Raw genomic sequence first — 15,763 nt, 5'->3', positions numbered from 1 at the left:
CATGAACACCCTAAGATACACATAGACACCCCAATTAACTATACATGAACACCCTAAGATAAACATAGACACCCTAAGATACACATAGACACCCTAATTACCTATACATGAACACCCTAAGATACACATAGACACCCTAATTAACTATACATGGACACCCTAAGATACACATAGACACCCTTATTACCTATACATGAACACCCTAAGATAAACATAGACACCCTAATTAACTTTACATGAACACCCTAAGATACACATAGACACCCTAATTACCTATACATGAACACCCTAAGATACACATAGACATCCTAATTAACTATACATGGACACCCTAAGATACACATAGACACCCTTATTAACTATACATGAACACCCTAAGATAAACATAGACATCCTAAGATACACAAAGACACCCTAAGATACACATAGACACCCTTATTAACTATACATGAACACCCTAAGATACACATAGACACCCTTATTAACTATACATGAACACCCTAAGATACACATAGACACCCTTATTAACTATACATGAACACCCTAAGATACACATAGACACCCTAATTAACTATACATGAACACCCTAAGATACACATAGACACCCTTTTTAAGTATACATGAACACCCTAAGATACACATAGACACCCTTATTAACTATACATGAACACCCTAAGATACACATAGACACCCTTATTAACTATACATGAACACCCTAAGATACACATAGACACCCTAATTAACTATACATGAACACCCTAAGATACACATAGACACCCTTATTAACTATACATGAACACCCTAAGATACACATAGACACCCTAATTAACTATACATGGACACCCTAAGATACACATAGACACATATATGTACAATGTATGTGTATGTACACATACAAGGGCCTAAATATTTGACTATATGTGACAATTAAAATGTGTCATTGGTTCGTCATGGTGAGTGCTGTCACCTACACAAGGTTCAGAGTCAGGGATTTATGTTTGATCTAATCATTAAGCCTGGCTATCATTTCCTATTCTGTCCCAGTAAATGCAAATCGGACTTGCACATTAATCCTTAGAGGAAAAACATGCTCAACAACCGAATCATGGAACTCTCGTTAGCATGCATCATACAATTATAATGAACGTGTACGAAACAAATAGAGACCTAGCTGTGTGGGACAGCATCCCCCAATGGCTCGTTAACATCTGCATCAATGATGTGAAATATACACAACAATACCTTGACGCTGAAAGTTATGTGGTAGTATTACAAAATAAAACTCACATAAATTTAAAATCTTTAGTCTGCAAAACCAGCTCCATAGCAACAACAATTAAAAGAATTTGGTTGTTTCTGACGCTGAATAGCCGCGGTCGGGTTGTAACATCGCGCGATGCGGTTGTTAATTGTCACGAGCACAGACGAAGGTGTGGTAGCGTTATCCCGTGTCCAGACGCTAACTGCACCATGTGTTCTGACTGGCAAGAGAATCGATTGTTTAATATGTCTCTTATACCCTCCCCAGTTTGAACGCTGCGATCAACACGTGAAGCGAGATAGGTTAACTTTTTGGACGCTGCGGTCGGAATATATCGCGTGGTAAAACTGATTCAGATCTATGTGAACGCTGGCTTGTGTAGATAGAGGATGTGGATTTGCGATGAAGCAACTGTACTTTAACGTGGAGGAATGAAAAGTTGGAATGTTACAGGGACGAACGTGATTCTGACCAGGTAGGTGCAAAATTCAGTTCGTTTCTGAAATCAAGGAGCGTATAGAGACATGTGCTAGTGTTCTTTTAACACTTTACATCAACGTCGGTGACAGGATACATAACATTCAGTAATATAAATGCACATCCCAGAAGGGCATTAATATATCATAGGGTGCTTGTCATTAATGTATAATTATGCCTTTTAAATTAGGAACGTGTGTAAATACCTGTTAATCATCGCTGGGAGTGGATGATCTCACTAACAATGTTTTGCATTCCACTTTTAATGGTGATATATGTTAGCAGCTGGGAGTTCCACACCACGTTGAGTGGTTTTTTAACTCAAGCGGTGCATTAGGTTCATTCCTTTCGGTTACAAATGTAATATCAGTCTAATGATAAAATGGAGAATTGAAGAACAACAACCTGATACCCCAGATATATGTGTATGATTGTCAGATGAACGTCGTGGTACCGTGTGGACCACTAGCCTGAAGGTCCACCATCACTCAACATGTTCACTCATAGGGCTTTTTAGAAGACCAGAAGCAAAAAATGAAAACGATTTCGTGACAAGGAAGGACATGTATCTGTCATTCTGTCTGTATGTGTGTGTGTGTCCGTTTGTATGTCTGTTTTCCTATCAGCCTGTCGGTGTCTCTGCTGTCTTTCTGACTGTTAGTATGTCTGTGATTCTGTCTGCATGTCTGTCTGTGAGCCCGTCTGATTATCTCTCTGTCTTTCAGCTTTTCTGTGAATCTGTCTGCACTCGTGTGTCTCTGTCTGTGAGTCTGTATGTCTGTATGTCTGTCTGTGAGTCTGTCTGATTGTCTCTCTGTCTTTCAGCTTTCTGTGAATCTGTCTGCGCTCGTGTGTCTCTGTCTGTGAGTCCGTATGTCTGTATGTGAATCTGTCTATCTGTCTCCAGCTATGTCATGATCTATTAAGTAAATCATCATCATTTCTATTTACACCGACGTTTCCTTTCAATCGTCTATCATTTCACTCGTTAAACTTTGTATTTGTAGATCAATGTATATTGTAACCATATCTCTGTTTCTATAAATCTAAATGTATCCATTATATTGCTATATTTCTCGTCTCTGTTTACATAAACCCACTGGCTCTTGTGTTCATGTGGCGGCAGACATACGAGAATCTTTCAGGGTACAGTTTCACATATAAGTTTTACATATGATCAAAGAAGGGTAGGTTGACAAGTACGAATACATATATTGAAACACGAGTTCTCTGGCTTAGACATGTTCTCCATGTAAATCTTCCGTATCCAATGATCACGTCCTCACTGCCAGCACGCCACACTGCGGCCAACACGGTCACCGCCGGCACCAAGCTCATACCGTGCTTGAAGCACATCGCGAGGTTTATGAGACGTGTATAATGGTGCTTCTGTTAACAGCGTGACTTGGCACACGTTTCTGATGTTAGCTTATCTTGGTTTTTTTGCAAACTGGAACTGTTTGATTTTTATATACTTGTATATGTAGCGTATAGTACTGATCTGTGACTAAGTTATGGTCAGGTAGTGTGGAATTTACATTATCCTGCCATGCATTGAGATACTTGTATCTGATTGGTTACTGAAAACAGTTGACTTCCATGTACCTCGTTGGCAGATAACGTAAATGTTTCATATACCTCGCTGACAGATATCGTACAATTTTCATATACTTTCCTGACTGATAACGTACAATTTTCATATTCCTCTCTTACTGATAACCTACAAATTTCGTATTCCCTTCTGACAGATAACGTAAAAATTGTCATACTCCTCTGTGGCAGGTGTGGACATTAAATTGTTGATACGAGGGTGGACACATAAGCGTGTTGTGGACATTATGATGTCCGTATCATGACGTCAACATGAAGACGTCGAAATAAAGAAGTCGACATGGCGGCATCAGCATCTCTTTGTCAATAGGTGTCCCAGTCCGCTCTGTCTGTGTATGTGTTTATGTTTCTAGGTTTGTCAACACCATACTTGTGTTGAGGTGTCAATAGGTGTCCCAGGCCGCTCTGTCTGTGTATGTGTTTATGTTTCTAGGTTTGTCAACACCATACTTGTGTTGAGGTGTCAATAGGTGTCCCAGGCCGCTCTGTCACAGGTATATGTGTTTATGTTTCTAGGTTTGTCAACACCATACTTGTGTTGAGGTGTCAATAGGTGTCCCAGGCCGCTATATCACAGATAGATGTGTTTATGTTTCTAGGTTTGTCAACACCATACTTGTGTTGAGGTGTCAATAGGTGTTCCAGTCCGCTATATCACAGATAGATGTGTTTATGTTTCTAGGTTTGTCAACACCATACTTGTGTTGAGGTGTCAATAGGTGTCCCAGGCCGCTATATCACAGATACATATGTTTATGTTTCTAGGTTTGTCAACACCATACTTGTGTTGAGGTGTCAATAGGTGTCCCAGGCCGCTATATCACAGATACATATGTTTATGTTTCTAGGTTTGTCAACACCATACTTGTGTTGAGGTGTCAATAGGTGTCACAGTCCGCTCTGTCTGAATTTGTGTTTATGTTTCTAGGTTTGTCAATGCAATACTTATGTTGAGGTGTCAATAGGTGTCCCAGTCCGGTATGTCACATGTATATGTGTTTATGTTTCTCGGTTTGTCAACACCATACTTGTGTTGACGTATTAATAGGTGTCACAGTCCGCTGCCTGTATATGTGTTTATGTTTCTAGGCTTATCAGCGCCATACTTGTGGGAAACACCAAAGTACAAACGTTGAAATGCCTAAGATGTCCCCATGTCAAGCTGACACGACATGAAATAACTGAAATAATGTTCAAAGCAGCGTTAAACATAACGTACTCCCTCACCGGGGGCTACCTATAGAGCAGGGAAAGCTTGACCGTTTCGTGAGCACCTGCTGTCATCGCTGATTATCAGTGATCCTTCAAATAGCTCTCAACCTGTTTCATCTTTTCCGACCAATGATATCTGTTTCGGCATGTAGTCGACACTGAATATCCTACCTCAGTGACGTCATGGAGTTACTTATCAACCATATGCGTCTGTTATTATTGCTGTTGTGCTTCTGAAAAAAACATATACGGGAAAGCATCATATTGTCTTGTGGATGTTCAATAACATATTGGCCTGACGTTACGTGAATTTATCTTCTGGTGTATGTTGAAATCTGTATTTATCTAATCGGAGGTAGTGAAGAAGGGCAAGTGCTGATTTGGCTGATTAGCACGTCAGGTTTAATAAGTGTCCAGGGCAACATTCTTTTCGTCGCGCTGTCAACAACGGTTCAAAATAATATTTATAAATCAAATCATTTCAATACTCGTTTCTACAACGTGTTCACTGGATATATGCAGAGATGCAGTTTCGTTATCATGGGAACATCCATTGTTCTATTCTGATTGTGACGTCACAAAAATGTTGACGTTGGTGATCCCCCTTGACTAATAGCATAGTCACGTTTGTATGATCAAAAACAAGTCAATATCCGATATGATGGAATGTATTTTGGTTTACTCTACTGACAAAAGCAATTAGAAGACGAGATCACAAACTGAATCTGGGACTGTGTATTCTCTGACGGAAATGTGTACCGATACATTAGGTATTGAATATCAAAGTGGTTCTTCATATTGAACCTGTTGTACATCACAGTGACCCTCACAATGTAACATACAGCTGTCATTGTTGAGTCATACTTTGTAACCCCAATTACTATCTGACAACCTACGTTTTAATTGAGCACTACAATTGCGTTTCAATTATTAAAGGTGCCTGCACCAAACGTATTAGCTACACTCATTATTAAGCATTCAGGCGTAGACTTTATTGAAAACTAATGATTCTGTACATATCATATAGGTAAGTAGGTCGTTATTGAGTACAGGGGAGGTCGGGTAGCCTAGTGGTTAAAGCGTTCGCTCGTCACGCCGAAGACCCAGGTTCGATTCCCGACATGGGTACAATGTGTGAAGCCCATTTCCGGTGTCCCCGGCCGTGATATTGCCGGAATATTGCGCTCAAATCATTTTGAGTACAGATTCTTATATTTGATACACATAAGTTTAAACAAAATAGCCTTGGTCTAGTTCCAGCCAAGATGTAATATTTGTGGAGATGGTCACGTGTCCAGCATGACGTGTTCTCATTAATAATTAGGATAACTTAGTGCAGATTTGACTAAAATTGCACGAATTAATCATCAGCGAGGTATGTACAGAAGCCTTTTAGGGCCATTTGTTTTTGTGTTGTTGGTTTTGTTGGGTTTTTTTGGAGGGAAGGGGGTTCTTGAAATTTCAAGATACTAACTTGAAAATTCAACTTATTATCATTATCTTGAAATTTCAACATGGTATATATCTTGAAATTTCTAGTGAGGGTCTTGAAATTTCAACTTAGTATCTTGAAATTTCAATGAAAAAACTACAAAAACAAATGTGCCTTAAAGGCTTCCGTAGGTATGTGAATTTGTGTGACCCGATTAAAATATGCAGTCCCCGATTAAAGAGCAGTCAACATGACGCAAGGACTGGTAACACTACGCTTATGCATGGTGCTGGTCGCGACGTGATTTAAGCGAGTGGATATTGTTTTATACCGCTTTTAGCAATGTTCCAGCGATATCAAGGCGGGTGACACCCGAGAAGGGGTTCACACACTGTACCCATGTGGGGAATCGAACCCGGGTCTTCGGCGTCAGGAGCGAGCGCTTTAACCACGAGACTACCTCACCGTCTTGTCGGGATTTGAGATTAGCAATGATTCATGAACCGAGGCTCTCACGAATTGTTTCCCTCCTATTTTTGTGTGGATTCGTTGAGCTTGTGTTATTTTAGAAAACAAACTTGTGGGATACTTTCTCCGTGGTCAAGGCTTGATCCAGATTCATGTTCGCGTACAGGCAGAAGCAATATTAATAGGTCATATGTTATTAGCATGATCTAAGTCGAACTAATGTCAGGAAACGCGTGCATCAAACGAACAAAAATGTTCCACTCATTTCATGAAATTACCAGCACACACGTTAATAACAGTCTCACTTAATTTCGTAGTATTTACATATTTAGGGACATATTAACAGCAACCTTGTTCCAGATATAATAACAACAAGGTGAAAGGTCATATCTATGCTCATGAATATTCATGAGGTATCGCATCTACAAAGAAGCCTATAACTCGTATTGTTCTACTTTAACATGAAATATTTAGCCACTCAATGATTTGATTTCACGTGACGTATTGTTCCACGTGAATATATAGAAAGCATAACCAAGTGTTTGTTCATATATAGTGCTTGTGCAGGTCCCTAGAGACTGGTGTTCTGACGTCGATGAATAGAGCAGCAATTTCCCAAAGGATAGGCTTTACAAACTCTATGATGTCGAGAATCAAAACGGGTGTCTTGCGAGACGGGCGACCGCATTGCTCACTGACCACCCCACGCAATCCCACTATGTGTCATTCAGATGTTTGCTACTCACAGTATAAATTATACATCGTTCCATTACATTGTATAAATTCACGCCATTACGCATTCAGTGAACACATGCCTGTTAGGCCCTCAATCTGCATAGCGAACATTTTATGAAGAGCGGTAGAGGTTAGTACTTAAAACTTCCTCATCAATTAAAAATGGTGGATCACAATGACTATGCAGGGTGTTCTCGGTGACAACTGATGCATTTACGGGAAAAGTCGATAGCGACCGAGGGTAAAACAATGACAGTGATTTAACTTCTACAGTCGTCAGTGACAGTTTATGGGTTGCGGAACACGGGTGATTTGGATTTTGAGAAAGTGAGGTTGATGGTTTGGGTTAGTGCGACTCTTCCAGATTGCAGTCAGTGTTGAGTGCCCGCTGAACGTTGACAGGTAGGTGTTTTTCTGATCCTCTCTGCATTAGAATCGTTAAGCTGGAATATTGAGAGGCAATTTAGCTTTAAAAGCTACCGAACAGAATAATCCATGCAGTATCGATAAACTAACACATGTTACGAGTGGCAATATGTGGTTTTATTTTGTGAGCACAGGGATGTCAGCACAATATTTGGTTTCAACAAAAGGTTTCGTGTTCGCTGAACGTCTCTTCTTTTTTTAGTGGGTTGTTGTCTTACGTCACACTTGGTTATTCCCCCTTTCAACTCTACCTCATCTCCAGTGTTCTTTCCGTGCTTATCACTCGGACATGTTCCACCCGTCTATAGTTCTGTCGGGTACATCGAGGTATGATGCGGCTGTATTTAAGAGACACTGTGAGGAAAGACGAATGTGACACAGGTAGTAAGCGTTTGCGACTTGCGAGAAACCCGCGAATACCGGTATGGTGCTAGCAAAAACAGGATCATAACAGAGGTTTTAGAGTAAGTTTCGCACAATTTGAATGCATCTCAGATAGACTTAGGATCGAAGTAGGCAGACACAGCAGTAGAGCTAGAGAATTGAGAATATGTGAGCAATGTGGTTTAAATGTGGTTGAAGATGAGTTTCATTTTCTGTTAGTCTGTCCAAAATACGACCATCTAAGAAGTAAATATATTGATCTGACTTTTTAGGTACATCCCACTCAACAAAAATATATGTCGATAATGTCAACAACTGATAAAGATACTCTTAAAAAACTATCAATGTTCATTTATCATGCTATGTTAATTGGTATATGACTTGTTAAACATATCTGCAATCACAGAATTGTTCTATGGGCCTGAGGCCGTTAAGTATGGAATAAAACTTGTCCTTATCCTTATAACAGAGGCGAGTTTTGGTTAGGAATCAAGATTCCGACATATCGTTGGAGACTCAAACAGTCCACTATCATATTTTGTAAGATATATCCATCGTTTAATATGACATTCCAGTAGAACATGTGAGATTGTCAATTTATATGAAAAGAATATAACATAAAACGTCAAAGGATGATAATCGCGATTATCCGCCGAAACATTTTCCACTTGGCATGAAGGCAAAATAACCGTGGAAATCACATGAATGGATCACTGAAAATCAGGGTTGACGCTACATGTAAGAGTCTAACTTTCTTTTATTTTCCAATACCACTTCAAATAATTTCAAAACGGAATTTCATTTTCATTAATGGACGTATTATTAATTTATACGAAGGGATTTGATTATTTTATCTTATACGATACGATGGCCAGCGTATATGACCCATCAATTAGGGGAATCCCCGCGGTGTCGTTCATCAGATGGTACAAGTTATATGTCGTGTGGGTGTTGTTTATCGCCTCCCGGCTGAGCACATGGCTTCTGCCTTCTGTTTGTGAACTTAAAATTGTGTAAAAGTATTATTATATTGTATGATTCGCAATATACGTGCCACACTATAGATATTTGACGAAATATAAGTGTATCTTGGACCTCACACACAAAGCCATACACATTCACTCATTGTGCGGGGCGGTCGGGTAGCCTACTGGTTAAAGCGTTCGCTCGTCACGCCGAAGACCCGGGTTCGATTCCCGACATGGGTACAACGTGTGAAGTCCATTTCTGGTGTCCCCCGCCGTGATATTGCTGGAATATTGCTAAAAGCGGCGTAAAACACGCTCACTCACTCACTCATTGTGCGAACACCCGGTGTCGTTTGTGACAATGCAGAGGTTCGTGAATCCATTGTAATGCCATAATATGTCGGCTGTAGAAATGGTTTTGATATTTCATCACACATTTTCAACGTCTAAAGAAAACGAGGTTTGTCCCCCTCGAAAATCGAGTGCGTATTTGGACATGCTATTGACCTTTGATGCAGCTTGTCTACAACCAGATTAGATTTGCTGCACGTATTCCGATGAAACAATACTTATGCGACATTTTGGCGTGATTCCGTATATTCCATCTGTCTCCTCGTACATGTGAAACGTTTTATCACGCCATCATGCATATCTATTAACGATGCCCTTCTCACATGCCCCGAGACCCGGATGTATATGGCGATGTGAGAGGATGTATGCGGGACCCGGATGTAGGCGGCATTTTTAACGCTGCCCTCGACCTTTGGGTCATTTTGCCATTATATGCAATGAGAGATAGCCACTTTCGCCTGATTATTGTAGAAGTAATTGGTCAATTTTAAGCATTGGTGTTACAGATAGAAAACTCGGTTGCTGATATCAAAGGGAGACATGGTCGTTTCTGGAGCACTGGGTGAATATGTTGTAGATATTGTTAAGTCGACTGGAGTTTGAGACACGTTGTGTTGTGTTGTGCGTATTGGTGTTTTTTACCTTAAAATATGTTGGATCGTTTATATAAATGCGACAAAACCATTTCAATATTCAATATATCTCCTTATGATTTGTATGGAGCTCTGGAATCTGGTACAAAAGAGGATGGGCTTCAGGTTTAAGTCAAATGTTGATAGTACTGATTGATGGTTTTGGCAGATGTTTTCCTCAGTTAACACACTGGCCTTGTATGTGGAATTATTTATACCAAATTCTTTGATCAAACCATTAATGTAGCGATGCTTATATATATAATGGGTATGTTATTTGAGGCCTTGTCAGTGGGAACATCTACAAACTTCTCATGTAGGGCAGCCAGACTTTGGATGACAGCTTGCTGGGACAGAATGGGTTTATTCCAATTCTGTTTCCTCTCCTTCAGTTTGTGAATTCTACCAATGGCAACATCACGCACTGACGTTTTTGAATATGCTTCGACAGCATCCAAAGAGATTTTAAAGTTGTGATCCCAAATAGGCAGGAGGTGGCAAACGATATTTTGGTCTATATTTCAATAACTGTTGTTTGTTATTGTCAACAATGGAGAAGTCACCTGTGATTATATGACCACCGACAACGATAAGAATGACGCCTACATTGATACAGATCGAAAACAAACAGGAAATACTGATTCATTCATTCATGCTGCCAAGTCCACGTTCTGCACACATTCCTGTTATTGAACAACTTGGATGAAATGTTGTTCGTATAGGAAAAGGAAATATGAAATATTGTGAGACATTTTTTAAAACTGATTTTTTGTCGGAGAATGTAATACTTTAATTTAACACATCAATTCCCTTGGCAAACTCAATTGCCTATTTTGACTCGAACCAATTGATCCCGTGTTTGTTCAGTTTAACAATTTACTGGCTTTTGCATGTGTTTGTGACGGGTGCCACTGGTGGGTCAGGTTGGGTTCACCTTTTCGCGAACACCTGGTATCATCACCATGTGCTTGTCATTCAACACCTGCTCGTGATATGGTCCGTTACGTACCGTCGACTCTGCTTTTAGCTGAGATTTCTTATAAATATGGAAAGGGTTTTGTCGCTTTTGTTTAATTACAAATTTCAAATTCAAGAACATGCGGTCTCTGTCTGATTTAATGGAGTCTGTTTTGGGTTAGTCCAAACGTTTCAACTAAATTCGAATGTCATCTGCAGCATGATCCATAAAAAATATCCTTTTGAAAACTAATGATCTTTAATAGTGTATGCACTTTTTCTGTGTCTTTCGTGAGACCATTCCTTTGTTGTACCGAGAGGAGCATGAAATGTAGTAGCGTGATTAGCGTTAGTATAATGCATTGTTTGCGAAGATTGTTTTTTTATATAAAAAAACCACTTAGCTATGTCCTCAAGTGTCTAGAAAAATACGGTTTGCAGAATAACTGATGTAGTTCCTTAGGTTCCAGGATGCCCTGAAACGTAGTCTAAAATGGATCAGACATGTTATTTTGACATTTAATACATCCGGAAAAAACCTATATCACTACATGGGCTAGGTTTATTAATCATTTGGTTTTGTGAAACACGACCTCGAGCGATACACACTTCTGTTATCACACCTGCTGATGACGTTAATTGACGTTAATTACAAATGACGGATTCAAGTTAAGTGCATCAAATTTCCGGAATCAGCTGTTGCGTCCTTCATCAAACGTCTGACAACACAACGATCTGTGGATAAATCAATGAATAAAGAATATTTACTAATAGGTTTCCTGGCACGAGTTTATATATTGTTTATTTCCATTGACCATGCAACACAGAAAACCCAAGCACCGAGTTGGTTTCTTATATGAGTACACGTGCAACTCTTCTGGGGGCATTTTAATGTGGCTGTGTGAGTGCGCTTTGATGCATGCGAATTTAAAATGCCACAAAACGTTAAATTGATGAGTGCTGTCTTGCTTACACGTTTTTCTTCGTGGTGGCGCTTGTGTCAGGAAGCCTTCAATGTTTAAGCGGAATTACAAAAGCTTTTGACATTTGATCTGATGAAGCGCGGTGGTGATGCTACGGATGAAACAGACAAACAGGTGGAGCTAGTTGAAGCTCACCTCGACCCAAGGTCAAGCATAGTTTATGTCATGGGCTGTTTGTTGCTATTCCGTCGCCATTATCGAATGTTAAGTGCATTTTCGCAGATATTACTGGTGGTGGAATAGGAATAAAAACGACAACGCCAAGAAATGTTCAAAGAAGTTTTATTTGTTTTATTTTCTTCGAGTGTATCCTGTTTTGGGGGAGGGGTGGGGGGGGGGGGGTGGGGGGTGGGAGGGCTGTGTGGGTGGATGGGGGCGGACAGGTTCAACACCTGGTCTCAGCTCTGTTACAGGTCTTGTTCATAGGGATGGGTTCTGAGAATGTCGCTTCCAACTCTTTTTTACTCTATTCCCTTTCCTATGACGGAGATATAGACATGAATACCCTTATGGCATTAACGTTTCCAATCTTTAAAGTCATTTAAGGAGCCGCCCGGATCCTGTGATCGAGGGTTCGAATCCAGGTTCATCCTTGGTTTGTCTGCACCATACCCGTTCGCGTATATTTTGTCTTATTAATATATTTAATCATGTCTCCAGTACAATGAGAGATAAAAGTCTGTTTGTCATGATCAGTGACAGGGTCATGTTCGATAATTTTTATAATATGTTTTCTGGTAATTAAAATTAAAGTTAAAAATTTGACATTTCCAATTTATTACATGATTGTGAAACAAACGTATTTTGTGTTAGTTATTAAATATATGCATAACTACGCGTAAGTAATTAAGCACACTGTAATGCTCAATGCATTGACATTGGTTCGTTCACCGAGATTACCAACAGCATCAAAACAGTCTGAAAGAAAATCTGTGTTTTCTTAGAGTTTTGCTACGTAATTTAAAGGTATGTGTGGTTTTCAGTTTTTAAGACATAATGTTCTTGTGATAATGACGATATATGACGTTCCGTCGAATGAAGAATCTATACATGTAAGCGACAATAATCTTTTCATAATCAGGAGAAATCTCTTCTTAAGACATTTGATTGTACGAGTTTTTGATTCACTATAAAAGTCATGACACCAGGTGTTCGCGTAAAGGTGAGCTACAGAGTATTTTATTCATTTTAAATTGGATAATGCAGTCTTGATAAACTTTGATATAAAGAGTTGCATTAGTTTTAATTGCATGTATAAGATTTAAAAAATATTGTAATAATATTAGTTTTGTAACGTCAAACTTAATCTGTTCCAAGCAGCTGTTCTCCAGAAACTTAATAAAACTGAGAAATATAATTGATTGGTGAAGACTTGGGTTTTGTAAACAACAAAAGTATTTTATGTGCTCAGTTAATAGAACACCGAGGAAGAATCGCTGGCTGATTTATTCCCTTTGGTGCCAAGGTACGCTTGTCCTTGGGTCGAATCCAAAATTCACATTGATAATGACCTTAAAGTGCCAGCTGACGTGAACTATGACCTTAAAGTGCCAACTAACGTGAACAATGACCTTAAAGTGCCAGCTGACGTGAACAATGACCTTAAAGTGCCAGCTGACGTGAACTATGACTTTAAAGTGCCAGCTGACGTGAACAATGACCTTAAAGTGCCAGCTGACGTGAACTATGACCTTAAAGTGCCAGCTGACGTGAACAATGACCTTAAAGTGCCAGCTGACGTTTACTATGACCTTAAAGTGCCAGCTGACGTGAACAATGACCTTAAAGTGCCAGCTGACGTGAACAATGACCTTAAAGTGCCAGCTGACGTGAACAATGACCTTAAAGTGCCAGCTGACGTGAACTATGACCTTAAAGTGCCAGCTGACGTGAACAATGACCTTAGAGTGCCAGTTGACGTGAACAATGACCTTAAAGTGCCAGCTGACGTTTACTATGACCTTAAAGTGCCAGCTGACGTGAACTATAACTCACGTCACGACGGACTATCCTTCTACACTCACACGCTGCGACACATGCTGTTATAACTAGTCACCCATTCACTAGTTTATTTCTTTTTGACTCGGGTAAAATATTTTTCTTCATAAACAAGACTGCGAAAATATTATCTGTTCTCGGTATGAACTTATAAATCAGGCAACAAAAAACATTTACCTCTTTTATGCAAATTGTGCGAGTGGCAGGTGCTACCGGTAAGGCAGGACATCATGCTTAACCTTTACCCAAAAACCTGATACCATAGCTCATTTTCAGTATTCCATTCTTACAAAATGACGGCTAAAAGAAAGAATTTAAAAACACAAGTTTAAAAAGTCAATGCAAAACATATCGGCCAAACACAACAATGCTCTGTGCAGAAAGTGATACACTTCCACGGCCTCCTTTTTTTTCTTTTTACTGTAGCAAATGCGTAAACATGTGTCGCTTGAGCAGCCGAAACAACACGTGCAATAACGGTATATAATTGATATGGACGGCGTGTCGGACACACACTGATAAAAAAAAGCACAACAGAAAAGGCACGACTGACACCCGAACAGCGCGAGTGGGCTCTGTGTATGATACATATGGGAGACACCAATGGCTTTTGGTTGCTGTAACTAACCTGATGCAATGTCACAGACAGACATGACAGGCTTCAGACAGGCACCAGACAGGCGATGAACAGGAAGACACAGGGTAACTACGCCCAATGAAGATCGGTACTTGCGTACTTTGCATCTCCGAAATCGACTCCTGACAGGGACGTCATCAGCGACGAATGGCGTTAGTCGACAGACATACAGAATAGCCATACAGCCCAAAATTTTACAGAACTTCCCTACAACCAAAACGTCAACGTGTTGCCGTGACCTGCACGCTTCCCAAACATGTCCCCGATAGAACACCTCGGGGATGTTATTGATTGTTGTGTTCGACAGTGACCACATTCTCCAGCCAACCGACAGGATCCAGGACCTCCACGAAGAATGGCGACGTATCCCACGTGACGTTATCAAACGACTGACGTTTTCTGTGCGCCGAACAGTTTTTGCGTGTCTTGAAGCAGGGAGGTGGTCATACACGCTATTAATGTAACGTGTCATTGAACTTGAGTGATTTTAGATGTGTGTGCCCTTTGTCAATTACCTGGAAAGCTTGTTTTTGCTACCAGCTACATTTCGGGCAACTGTCAGGCCAATGTATGACTTTCATTTTTAATGTTGATTTCGTTGATATTTTGATCTTTTTCAATATATTTTACTAACTATCGTTTAGTGTTTTTAGCGATTTAAGGCTATGGTAAAGTTTCTTTTGGCCGTCAGTTTAGATTTCTCGGGCGTTGATATTATAAATTAATTTATTGTTAGGTATTTCAGTGATACATACAAGATAGATAGCTAAATAGATAGACAGGAAAAAGAAAAATTAGTGTTGAACATTATATCACAAATTGATCACTGAAAGTCAGTGATGAGACCAGGTGATGGCAAAAAGGGTAAACATAAGACATATCTGCTAAAAGAAGAGTCCTTCTACGATTCCGACTATATCCTAAGCATGTGTTTATGAATCACTATTAGTTAAGATACCAGGTGTTCGCGAATCCTGTCCCACCACAGGGTGCGATGTTTGTGCATGTATTTAACTGCCTTAAATACATTCATGTAACGACAAATTTATTAAGAAAAGATTGTGAAAGCTTCAACAAAAAGATGTTTCTAAAAACATTAAGTATTATCAACGATTTACCATTCACTTAAAGAGGCTATAAAACCGCCGGAAGACAAACCACCTAGGGAGAGTGACCATCACAACCAATAAACGAACTGCTGACGACAAAGAGTTCCTGTATTAAAAACCAT

General features: G+C 39.7%; 1 protein-coding gene across 3 annotated transcripts in view; it reads left to right on the top strand.

Moving 5' to 3' along the window:
* Nucleotides 1-1,390: 1,390 nt before the first annotated feature.
* The window catches only part of LOC124146021 (glutamate receptor ionotropic, kainate 2-like), an 82,520-nt gene continuing 68,147 nt past the window's right edge, over nucleotides 1,391-15,763 (top strand). Inside the window, exon 1 of one of the 3 annotated variants that reach the window (XM_046516056.2) lies at nucleotides 1,391-1,736. The gene's annotated coding sequence lies outside the window, so the exon portion shown is untranslated. Of the gene's footprint in view, nucleotides 1,737-7,358; nucleotides 7,599-15,763 lie in introns of those variants that run through there. The other 2 variants (XM_046516060.2, XM_046516057.2) reach the window with 2 other exon arrangements.

The sequence above is a fragment of the Haliotis rufescens genome, unplaced genomic scaffold (assembly GCF_023055435.1).
Source record: "Haliotis rufescens isolate VD_foot unplaced genomic scaffold, xgHalRufe1.0.p SCAF_7, whole genome shotgun sequence".
Classification (NCBI taxonomy): Eukaryota; Metazoa; Mollusca; class Gastropoda; order Lepetellida; family Haliotidae; genus Haliotis; species Haliotis rufescens.
Note: the sequence above shows the minus strand (reverse complement) of the source record. Positions and strands in the feature narration are given on the sequence as shown.